At 41.1% G+C, this 12,330-nt stretch overlaps 1 protein-coding gene across 2 annotated transcripts in view; it reads left to right on the top strand.

The window, feature by feature from the left end:
• The window catches only part of LOC120495668 (RING1 and YY1 binding protein), a 41,916-nt gene that overhangs the window by 20,482 nt on the left and 9,104 nt on the right, over nucleotides 1-12,330 (top strand). The window lies entirely within an intron of this gene.

Genomic DNA, 12,330 nt, shown 5'->3' with positions numbered 1-12,330 from the left:
GTTTGAATCCTGGCACTTGCTGCTGCTCCAAGTGACTCCAGGCATTATGAAAAGAGATGGTGATGAAAAATATTTTCTTGTTTTTCCTCTAGATGGTTCATATGTGTGTAATTGCTCACAGAGTTATGCTAACCCCATAGCTTGTGCTCTTTTACTCCCCAGTTTTGGTGCAGAGTGCGGGTAGGAGCTCCTTAGGAAGTGGTTGCTCAACTCTGTTTTCCGCAATGCGTTCGAGTAAAAACAAGGTTCTGTTTTTAGCTTGCTTTAACTTGGAAATTCTAGTGATAAGCATTTAGCTGCACAAATCCAGTAAGAAATTAGAGGAAGAAGCAGCATAACATAGTAGAATCCCACTGAGTCATTCTTGTAAATCTCCAGAAGCGAGTAATTTCTCTAATCTGGTAGATGTGTATCACCAGTGGGGTGTAGTCCCAGAGCTCAAACAACCTTCCCCTGTAGTTAAATGGAAATAAACCCTAACCAAGGGGTATCTTAGTAGGTACACCTGAGGTTGAGGTGCCTGGGTACTGTGATGCTGGGAGCTGGATGATTCACTTGAACCAGAACCCAATCCAATGTAGTTTAGTAGTGTCAATTATTTTAGATTAGCAAACACGGTAACAAAGTTGTTTTGTTAATGAAACAAGTTTTTTGTTACCGTGTTTGCTAGTCTAAAACAACTCATATGTGCTTATTAGCACCAAAAAGAGTTGTAATATGTTGTCTAAAAATCCCTGTATTTAGTTACATAGTTGGTAGTTTTATCTTTCCCTGCTCATATAATTCACAAAATCTCTGTAACATGACATCAGGTATAAAGTAGAAAGTCTTGGTGTGTCAGGGCAGTGTGTGTTGTCTGAGGAGATTGTAGAGGATATGCCATGTGCTGTTCTTGAGCTTTCTGTTCTCTTTTGTTGTACAGAGGAAGTGAAATTTCAGCTGTATTCTGAGTATTCTTTACTTCAGTTTCCAAGTAAGATCTCTGACAGCTTCTGTATTTCATTCATCTACAAACCAGTTTCACTTTTCGTTACACTTCTTAGTTACACATGATGGTAAATTTGCATTTATTTGCTATTTGCACGTTGCATGGTATTTCCTGTTGTATATTCATCCTGTCAGAATTTACAGTGGGATTTACAGGGCTGATGCATTGTCTCACACCTAAAAATACCTCAGTATATCTTTTATACAGAAAAATGCCCAAGCCTCATTTCTTTATGTTCTGACTAATTGGCAGGCATAGGGACAGTTTAACAAGTCCTTAAACTTAATTAGTGGCAACTGACTTGGTCACAAATCATTTTTGAGTCAGTGTCTTTGAATTTTCACTGTCATTATTTAGTTTAACCGAAGGTAGGTTATATAAAAAGAAATTACTCAGATCTATATTCTTGATGTGCAGATTTTGAGTCATTGCAAGACAACAGTCAAGCAAGGACGGATGTTTTGTACGAGAAAACCAAAGGCTGGAGAGTCAACATGAGGCTAAAGGATTGTGCTGGATGCTGCTGTTCTTACCTCACGTATTTGCCTCTCGGAAATCAAACGGTGGCAAACACCCAGACACTCACTTCTGTACCTCCTTTTCCACCAGGGCTGGGAAGTGAAGTAGCTGGAAGTGTTGGGAGCCGCGGGGCCTGCTTCGCCCCGAGCCTGTGCAGATGACAGAGTGCATTAGGCTGACAAACCCACACGTGTTGCGGGTCAGGCAGGCTGCCAAGAGCTCCGTGCTCGGCCAGCGGGGAGAGAAGCATTAGGAATCCCAATAATCCACACATCAGTCTCTGTGTGCTGCCTGGTCAGTGGAGACCGAGCGAGTGAGCTGTGGAGAGATTGTGGGTATTAAGTGGGATGGGTAATGAAAGGCTGTGCTGGCGCTGATGTGAGAGTCTTTAAATGGAAAATGACTTTAAATGATGGTGCCAGGGCAGTTGGAGTGATTTGCCGCTGGTGCAGGATCACAGTGTAACTGGTAGTTTTCAGTGAGACTAACCACTTCTCCAGGGTGGAACACCAGAGTTGTTTGAAGAATTAAGAGGTGGGGGGAAAAGAGTTCTTCACTGAATTTGCCTGCTTTCCCTCCTTGGGACTTGTACCAGACTGATGGCAGTTCAGGATTTTGGTTGGGTGTGTTCAGGTACATACAAATAAACACAAGCCATGTGAGTATATGCAGAGCTGCAAAGTAGGAGTCAGGATGAAAACAGTGGTAGGACAACAAAATCAGCATTTAGGCTCAAGATTCTCTTATCTGAGAACTTTCTTGAAAAATTATAGTTTGTCTGGACAAGTAGTTATCATTGTTATCCGCAGATCAGAAGTTGGCTCACGGAGAGCTCGGAAATGTTTCTGTTGTTGTAATTAGTTATTCCTGGCTTTTTGTTGTGTAGGAGAGCACTCTCTGCTAGTTTTATTTACAAAGGTAGCTGTGTTGCCCTGTCTTGCATCATGCTGGCACATACAGGTAACTCACACTGGTACTCCAAGTGGGAACCAAAGTTTACTTAGCTTCTTCTAAGGCTTTCTTGCCTAGTGGGAGGAAGAGCTTTCAAACTGAGTATTGTAATATTGTTTCCTGGCAAATTTTGAAACCATCTGGGTCAGTTCCTCACGCCCAGGAGTAATAATTCTGAAAGCAAAAGTTTCAGTGCTCTGGGGCTGTGCTGTTCCCACGGTGCCTGCACAGCAGCTATCGACGGCAGCCTGATTTTCCCTGCGGCTTTCCCGGGCAGCGGCAGCGTGTGCAGGATTGCTGGAGCTGGACACCCCCAAATGTCACTGGTACATCTGTGTTCACTTATCACATTGTGTTCAGAGAACACAATGGAGAAAAAGAGCTCCTCTGAGCACATGGTGGCCTTTTGAAAACGCATGTCTGCCTGCCCCGTCCTTCAGAGCAGCTTTTATTTCTTGGCGTGTTTAGAGAAGCAAGCTGGGTCATTGAGCAGTGGGGTTTTCTCTAAACCACTGGCAGTGACCTTTTCATTGCTGATGGTGCTGGGACAGAGGTGTGAAGGGATGTGTGGGGTACCACTCACTGGTACCAGTGGGACCCTGTGCTGCTTCCTGGCAGTGTCTGCTCCACCTTGGAGCAGCTCTGATGCCTCTCTCAAAGTGCACGGCTGCTGCAGGCTGGGGCTTTGTCATGAACCTGCATTCCTGGCTGTTCAAGGGCTCTTGAAATGCTGCTTTCATATGAAAGGAAATCCTATCATTGATGTTCTTTTAATAAAAAGGAGGTTTGGCTTGCTGGAAAAGCTCAAGTTTTGCTCATTTAGGTAAAGCCTGCAGTGTGTGATGTAGCTGAATTAAAATTACTGCCTTGCTCAGTTGGTGCTTTTTTCTTTTAGTGGCATCCCTGGAGATTTAGGGCCTACTCAGTTTATTCAGAATATGTGGTAGAAATGGTAGTTTGTAATTTTGCTTCTATCTGGACTTATTCTGGTTGGTAAATGTTAGAGAAGTCTTCATTTTTAAGTATACAGTATTCCAGTGTCATGCAAGTGTAGCAGAATTTTGCTCTGATAAATCAGCCCACGTATTTTGAAGGCACTTTGCAAGAGTTGCTTAGTAGAAATTCTTTCACTGTTTTTAAGAAAAGCCTCTCTATCCACTGGTTGGGTATGCAAGTGATTTGCTTTTTTCACACAGTAAATATTATGTGCATTTAAGTACTATTCTATAAATTCTGGACTGGTGATAGGGGGTCAGCTTGAGAATTTAACTGACATATCTTTTTTTTTTGTAGGGAGCATATTTTCTTTACATCTCTCCTTTTTGTTCCTTGTTTTCTAAGTTTGATCTCTCTCCTGGTGTGATTTTGAAGTGTGAGACCCGAGTATCCCAAAACCTGGAGGCAGATGCTCACAGATGGGACATGTCAAGCTGGATTATATATGACAATTTCTATTATTGGTCAGGATTTCAATGTCTGAAACAGAAATACATATATTGGCTCCAGTGATAAGGTACTTTTATAACACCAAGCCTGGTATTCCTGGTTTCTAGCTTTAGTGGTAAAAACTATTATTTTCCTCGTATTTGTTTTATTTGAATTTATTGAACAATAACTATGAGAAGTTTGGGGAATCTGCATGTTAAATTTTTATCAGTTTCATTTATCCCTTCATGCTGCCCAAGTGTACTTTGTTACTCGCCAGGAAGTTTTGAGCCAGTGTGGTTTTCTCAGGATTACACATAACTTAATAAAGAGTTAAATGAGAAGTATTTTAAGTAATTGTTTTTGTTGTAAATCCATGTATTTTATTATACACCTCTTGCTTGCTTCCAGCTTTATGAAGTGTTTTTGAATTTTTGCTAGTGAGAGCAGCTTATTTTTGTCAAGCAAGTAAAATGGCCTTAGTTTTATCATCATTCTGGTGCTTGTAGGCAAGTAAATTTTGTGCTGAGATCAGTGATTTTCCATAACAACTTTGTAAGTCCCTGTAAATCATGGAACATTTGGTATTTTGCAGTCAGGTATGGCCGTAGATGAAAACACCAGAAGCAGCTGCATGATAAATTCTCCTCTTTGGGAGTGCGAAGTAGCGATTGGAATTTTCAGTGATGGATTAAACTGAAGCTCCAAGTGGATCTGTGATGGGTCAATAGCACAAGCAGGGCAGTTGCAGTAAGTTTCCAGAAATTAAGCTTGTGCAGCACTTGCAAGATAGAACTAAAATTATTGGTGACCAAGGAAATTGGCATAGCTAAGTGGAATGATTTTGGAAACTCAAGGCCATCTTTTCAGGTTTGGACTCAGGATGATCTTTACATTTCCAGTTGCATCTCATTTCAGTTGTGGTTTTTGTGTATGTTCACACAATTTTGCTGTTGCTGTAGAACTTCTTCCCTGTAAATGCAATAAATTAATAGGAAGTAATGCTCTTTCTGGAGTGCATAGGCCTGGACCAAGCCACTGCTGGTGGCAGAGGGCAAGAAGGGGAGTTGTAAAGTTGTTCTTATTCAGCTGGAATTTAGGGTGATGTTGCAATTGGGAGTTGATGCCATTTTAATCTATTACATATTGTGAGTTTTGTTTTAAGCAGAGGAGATGTATTGTGCTGTATTTTCTTAATTTATGATTTTTTTTAATGGACCATTAAAAATCTTAATAGAAACTTTTTTTTTTTTTAAGTAAAATAATGAAGCAAGAAATCATCTGAAAAACTGTATTTCTGGCTATGTACTTTAATCTTACAGAGTCACAGAATCCTGGAATGGTTTGGGTGGCAAGATATCTTAAGGGTCATCTTGTTCAACCCCCCTGCCATGGGCAGGGACACCTTTCACTAGGCCAGGTTGCTTAAAGCCTGGTCCAGCTTGATCTTGAACACTCCCAGGGAGGGAATATTTTGTATATAGGCATGAATCAGAAGTAGTAATTTTATAGTATTTGTAAGCATAATGAAGTTGTGATCACTTGGACAGTTCTGCTTCCCCATCAAACGAGACAAAAATGGTCTTAAAACATGGTAAATTTGGTTTTTTGCCAATTCTTTACTAATTTTATGCTTGTTTAATTAAGGGTGTTGAACCCCTTATTTAAGGAAATGTTGCTTTTTAAATGAAAGCAGGAAAAGCTATTTCACACATTTCCCCACTCTATTCCTTAAAACATTTTCGTATTGGAAGTTAATTTCAGCAGATGAGCACAGAACAATCCTTAGTTAGAATACACAGCTCTTCAGCACTGTGCTGGGTGTGGTGTGTGAATATATTTATTTATTTCTACACACCCAGGGCTCCTGCACTGCCCACTGACAGGGAGCTGTGGGGGCTGCAGCTGCAGGGATGAGCTGGGACTGGCTGGGGGCATCCAAGGAAGTGTTTTCCAGGGATTTGGACCAGTCACAGACAGCAGCTGTGGGATGAGCCTCTGCTGGGCACCTCGGGGCTTTCACTAGCACTCATTAGTACAGATTAGATATGAAATGATCTGCTTAGATGGGTGCTACAGGTGAGCAGGCAGGTGAGGCTGCCAGCACCGGCTGTGCTTCCAGGCAGGCTTTTCCTCTGAAAGGAGGAACAGCAGCCTTTCTTCCAGGACTTCAGCGTGCCTTTTGTTTTGCCTCCTGCAGACACAGTAAGTTAAATTTCACGGTATTAGCGCTTAAGTAAACGTCAGGCTCTGTTCCAATAACTGATACTCAGCGTTGTTACTCATCATCACTGCTATTTTCAGTCCTCACTCTGGTAGCAAAGAAGCCTGAAGAACAGCTTCTGTTTAACTCTTGCTTTTGGCTCTCTGTCCTCCAGAGTGTACAGAAGGTGTTTGCTGCTGTCTGGAAACTGCTCAGTATCCTCCTCCACAGAGGATTTAACACAGGTTAACCCTCCTCAGGATAAACCTGTGGTCCAAAGCACATGCACCATACAATGTTAGATATCTTTTTGAATGGTTTTATAGCGTTGTGTGATAGGCATGGACAAGGAGCAGAGCCCATGGGATTTGGTAGAACAGACCCAGGTTTGTGGTCACCCAGGTTTAGCCCTTTTTAACCAGAAAACCCACTCTGTGATTTATCAATTTCCCAGTGGGAAAAAACCCCAAAACAAACCAAAAGAGAGGCCAAATGCTTGCAAAAATGCAAACAATGATGCTTCTCTGCTGAAAATTTTCCAACAAAATCCCAAATAGCCCTGTTTTCTGGCTCAGGGCTCCTTTCTTGCTGGCTGCCCACCAGGTCCTAAGTCCAGCTGTGCAAGAAGCACCATATAAGATGTTTCTTAATTTGTTAGGAGGTGAGTGGTCCAGATTTACTTTCATGTTTGCATTTACTTTGCAGTTTCTAGTTCTGTAGTGTATTAGAATGGGTGTTTTGAGGAGTTCTGTGGCTGCTTCATTTTGGGGTGGCAAAATTCAGGTCCAATTGCTTCCAAAAACATCTTAAGGCCCTGACTTCAGATTTTTGTAATGGAATTATATGGAACAATGTATATTAAAAAAGAACTGAAAAACCTATTGCACTGTGCTGTTGAGCAGTCATAGTGGAATAGTTTATAGAGCAGTTCTGGGACTCTCTTAGAACTGTTTTTGCATGTTTTCACTAAAAAAAATTCAGAAACATGAGCTGCAGAATATGTGCAGTGACAACTCTGGGAATAAACCTCTTTTATTTATACACTTGGCTTTGTAAACATGCCCAAATATTTTTTTAAAAATAATGCTGAGGCTCCTGTAATAAGCAAGAATGGAGTATTTTTTTTACGGGCATCATTCAGTCTCAACTCTCCTCTGGTGGCACTGACCAGACACTTCCCAGCAGCCAGGAATGCCTGTCCTGTTCGTTCTATGCCAGTGACAGCTTTCATTTCATTTAATAACGTTCTCATTCTTATTTGATTCAAAAGAAAATGGGGGAAAACAGAAGAAAAGCAGGTTTTTATCCAAAAAGGCAAAGAACTGGCAGCTTTATGTGAGCCCACTAAATACTAACTACTGCAAATAGTTTTGAACTTTTTAAAGTTTACAAACATAAGTATGTGATGGCACGGGGGCTGGGGAGGATTGTTCAATGCGAGAAGTGATCTGAAGTCTAAAATCTTCTGGTGGAGAAACAAAAAGTTTAAAACACTCCTCTGAAATGTGAACAGCTCAAGGTTTGTAGTCATGGCCAGGAATAGTTATCAGCAAAGCTGAGGCTTCTTTATCTCTGTTGCCTGTTCTTGACTCTTCAAGGAGGTGGAACACAAGGGCTGGATGGTCAAGGAGGACTGAACAGTTTTGAGTTGAACAGTTTTTGGAGGTGGCTGTGCACTTTCAAATGTACTTAGTTTATTTTGTGACAAATAGTCGCTCTCTTTGTGTGAAGCTGTTGTTTTCTTTCATGTTTTTTCTAAAATATTCAAAAACTTACACTTGGAATCATTCAAACTTGTTGCTGTGCCCAACACCTGGAGCCCTCAAGTGGGTGTTCCTTAGATGGACTTCTGTATTTTTAAATGTCTGTCTTCTAAATAAAAACACAGTGCTAGCACATCAGTGTTAAAGGAAAAATCTTTTCTTCCACCAAAACATTGCTCAGGCACATATTTCTTGCAGTTTGTCCTTCTAGTCTGCTGTTGTTATTGTTGCTTTGTTTCCTGGATCACGTGGAGAACTGGAGATAAATGTATACAGCTTCCATGCTGCTTTGCAGTTCTACTCTAAGGACAATGTGTCTGTTCATCCTTGTTCTTGTTGCTAAAAAGGACCCTGTGGTCATCACAAATGAGCTGGAAAATATTCATGTAGGAATGGGGGCTCACCCCATCATGTTTACAGCTTAATTTCTCTCTTTGGTTCTTCTGGATGTAAAATTCTTTTGAGGAGATGTTAATTTAGTTTGTGCTCATGGGTTAGTTTCTAATCCTGCTTCATGCTCAGAAGGATGCTTGTTGTATAAGTGTTTTGGCACTAACTGTTTTATAAACACTGTAAATACTTTTAGTCTTGTTTTCTTGTTTTTCTTTGAGCAAAGATATATTCATGTGTGACTGGGGTTATTAAAATAATCATGTACTTCACACTGCACAGTGCATGAAACATTTTCTCAGAGCACCGCGGAGCCGCGCAGAGGTCGGCTGCTATCACCGCGTGCATCAAAGTCAGAACAGCATGAAATTATCCAAATCCTCCCTACTTCACTTTACATGAGGCTTTTGACTCTGAAATCCCACTCGATGCCACTTTCATTCTTCTGATAACATAGTTGTAGGGAGCTCAGAGCAGTTGTAACGAGATCCACGTTGCTGGGGATTGCTGGCTCCCTCCAGGTCTGTGGTGCTGCAGGGATAAAGCCCAGTCCTGTTCCCTGGTGTCTTCAGGAGACAGGTACCTTCCCTTTTCTCAAGGCAGTGGGGCCAGAGAAATCCCAAACAGATACAGAACTTAGTCACAAGAAAAATGAGGTGCAGCTTATCCTCCTGTATCCCTGTTGAAATCCAGGTCAGAGTTACTCCCGTGTTGGATGTGTGGTGATTTGTGCTGCTGCACTCCTGAGCCTGCTTGCAGGGGCTGAGTGGAGCAGCAGAATTCCTTGGTGTCCATGCTCTTGGATTTGGTTCTGAGGCATGCTTTAAAGGGAAATTTTGAGATACAGAAGGAAGTGCAATAGTGAAACACTACTTGCCAGAATCTTAAAGTTACCCTTTGCTGTTTAATTTTTAATTTTTTAAAAGAGCACAGCAGTGTAAGTAGTGAGCCCTTCAGAAACGTCATGCATTTATTCCACTTCCCATGACTGAAACATCCCAGTGTCACTTCACATGGCAATCTGAGGGTACAATATTTGCATATAGTGTGTGTGTGTGTATATATATATGTATATTTGCATATAGTTTGTATTTGCAGGCACAGTGTTTCTGTGAAGTCTGTTACTAAAAGGTAGTAAAGATTATTTGTGTGCATCATTTATGGGAGTTGATGGTGAAGAGACCAGGTGCCACAGCAATTCTTAGAGCAGACAAATATATTTCAGCTTTTTCATGTAGCAGTGTGTCCTTGCTGCAGAGGTCATGACTTCTTGTGCAGATCTCTGCTCCTGGGATGAAAATTACAGTTAATGTGAAACCATTTATTTGTCTGTACATAACTTTGAAAGCACAGTTTATTTTCATTTAATTGCTCTTATTTTTAGAGGAGGAGAAGACAATCATCTTCATGTTGTAAAAAGAAAAATGATGTGCATTTATTAGTCAGATCAGTGTTGCATCTTTACTCAGGCTGTCACCTAAATCAGGGGAAAATTACCCAAGCAAAGCATAACTTTACTGTCATAAAGAAGTTCAGGTAGAAGAGAGCACACCTATTTCAGATACTTGCACTGAAAATTCAAGAACTAAGTCCAACACTAAGTGTTGCATCTCTTCAGATAATTTTTGGGAAGTTGAGGCTTTTTAGCTGTGAGTTGTGAGAACCTTCTAGGAGTTTACACCATAGCTATTCCCTAAGCATGAGTGCTGGTTAGAAAGCCTGAAGAAGCTGAGCTAGGGTTTGATTTTTGTCACTCAGATGTATTCTCTGTGTATCTGAATACTTGAATGTTGCAGAAAGTAAATTGATGAGAAGATTTTGGGATAAAAAATGGTTAATACTTGTTTCTGTAGCTGTTTATTCTTAAAAATAAAGTTTAGAAGTAGTTGCAACTTCCTGTTCAGATTGTTCTGCTTAAGTGATAACTATTTTAATATAATAGTGGTGTATTTGGGTTGAAGCATTCACTTTGGAGGTGGTCAAATAAATCATTTTTGGTAGGCAGGGAAACTTGGAGCAAGTTTTGGATGTTGCAGCTGCTTTACTCAATTGTGGTTCCTATGGTTATAGTTTGCTGTGGTTAAAAATGTGCTGCTCGACTTGCTTTGCTTGGCTTTTTAGTAAAGGGCTTTTAACCAGTGTGTCCTGGCTGTAGTGGCAGTGTGGGCCTCACTTGAAGGATTTTATTACTCCTATTATTATTACTATTACTATGCCAGTTACTTAAATTACCTGGGTTTTACCCTTTTCCTAAGCTTGCTGCTGGCATGGGCGAAACACTCAGATTAGGAACTGGGAAGTTGTTGGGTTATTTGCATGATTTAAAAAAAAAATCTGTTTTAGTAGTGCAGCAGACCTTGAAAGATGCTCAGTGTTGACCAAAGTCTCAGCAACTTTGTGCTCCCTCCCTCATGGCAGGAGCAAACCCATGGGCAGGGCTGGTTTTTCTTCCCACAGATCCCTGGCTGCTTCCAGCTTTGGCTTTGCCCTCACCAGCAAACCATCCTGGTGGGTAAGAGGGAGTATGTAAATATGGATTATGGAGAAGCTGTGCTGGTTAGGTCAGTGACTGGCCAGAAAATGATCAAACTTTAAAAATGCAGTGTGCTGTCACAGATACAGAATAGGAGAAGAAGAGCACAGGCAGTGTCTCCCCAGGAGTGCTTTAAGGCTGGTCCTTCTGCCATTCCAGCCTTCTCTAGGGAAATACAGTGGGACACTTTTATGCAGGTTTTGGTTTTACTTTATTTTGCATTTTAAAATTTGTATCTCTCTTCAAGCAGTGCAGCACTCCTGCAACAGGAAGGGCAGCTGCACAGGTTGGGCCCACGGCTTGGAAATCACATCACAAGGATCACGTCAGAGTTGTGTAAAGTGGGAAAACCTCTCAGGTTCATGAATTGGGATTTCCCATGAATGGCTCAGGTTTCTGACTTAGCTGGTTGTGTAAACAGCAAATAACTAAGTCTGGGCTGAAGTGGAAGCTTCAAGCAGTGAGTTAATCATGTATAATCATGCAGGGAGATGGTATCTGCCCTCTCTTTGAAGATTTCTTGACATTTTATCTTTTATTTTTTTTAGTAGGCGGTGAGCAGGTTGCTTGACACAAGTTACTGTTGTCAGCTTTTAGTGTGGTTGCATCAATCTGAAAATCTTTTCCATGTAACCAAACCACTTCTTTTTACGTGTTTCTTCTCAGTCATACAGACAGAAATTTCTGTATACTGGAGTTCAAGGGTGCTAAGTATCTTCACTGTTCTGTGGAACAGGTAACTGCTTGATCTGATGTGCAAATGTTTCAGTATCACACTTATTTAAGGCTGAAGGCCAGATCTTTGTTCACTCACTCACTTTGTGTATGCAGATTGTAGCATCAACCGAGTTACAGTGTCTGTGTTGGGTGAAAATTCCAGTTGCCAGAGGTGTTGAGATGGGTCAGGGGCTTGATTTCAACTTGTTGCAAAACCTTCATAATAATCTGTGGTAGAGAAATAAAATTCTTGGATATAGCTGGCTTTAGTAAAAACATCTTGGTACCATTGTACAGGAAACCAGTAGAGAGGCTTAGCAGATACTTGGATTTTCCCATGACAGGGAGTAGAAATTCTCTGGGTGTTCCCTTGTGTGTATAATTTCTCAATGCAAATGTTATGTGTGAGCAATTAATGTTTAGACTTTTTCAACCCATCACACCACTAAGTAGGTGCTTGAAACCTCTCTAGATGTTTGTAGTAAAAGCTGGGTGCAGGTTCAGAGCTGTGCAGCACAAACCCCTGGGGTTCATCAGCTGTAGAACTGATGGTACCTGGCTGCAGCTTTCACTGACAATCTGTTGTAGTCTGAGCTATGTGCAAAATTTGAATTGTATTTATGAACAATTTAACAGCTCTGGACAAGCCTGGGCAACTGTTGCAATTAGTGTTTGGTTTATTATGGACGACTAAGGGAGTTGATTACCTGGTTTTGTTCCTCTCCCACGAGCTGTGTGGTCACAGGGAGTACAGATCTTTCTGGAGTGTTGAAGGAATCGAATTCATCATGAATAGCTGAAGTATTCAGAGTATAAACTGCTTTGTGATATGCCAGGGGGG

The sequence above is a fragment of the Passer montanus genome, unplaced genomic scaffold (genome assembly GCF_014805655.1).
Source record: "Passer montanus isolate IOZ18808 unplaced genomic scaffold, ASM1480565v1 scaffold9, whole genome shotgun sequence".
NCBI lineage: Eukaryota > Metazoa > Chordata > Aves > Passeriformes > Passeridae > Passer > Passer montanus.
This window is presented reverse-complemented; position numbering and strand designations above follow the sequence as displayed.